The sequence below is a fragment of the Penaeus monodon genome, chromosome 31 (genome assembly GCF_015228065.2).
Source record: "Penaeus monodon isolate SGIC_2016 chromosome 31, NSTDA_Pmon_1, whole genome shotgun sequence".
NCBI lineage: Eukaryota > Metazoa > Arthropoda > Malacostraca > Decapoda > Penaeidae > Penaeus > Penaeus monodon.
The window spans coordinates 2,144,873-2,145,074 of record NC_051416.1 but is presented as its reverse complement, the minus strand read 5'-3'; positions in this window follow the sequence as shown (position 1 = coordinate 2,145,074).

Below are 202 nucleotides of genomic sequence, written 5' to 3'. Positions count from 1 at the left end.
ATTCCGTTTCCTTCTCCTTTCCATCATTCTCGGACATGAAAGCGAGCGAACGTCTTATCTGTGTCCATAACTGTTGCCATGAGTAAGCTGTTTGAAAAGAAGGAATAGACTGGGCATGAAATTACTCTCCTGAAAAACAGCGCAAAATTAATTGAAGTCGATCCTTGCCATAAATCATGATCAGCTGTAGTAATGTCATGAG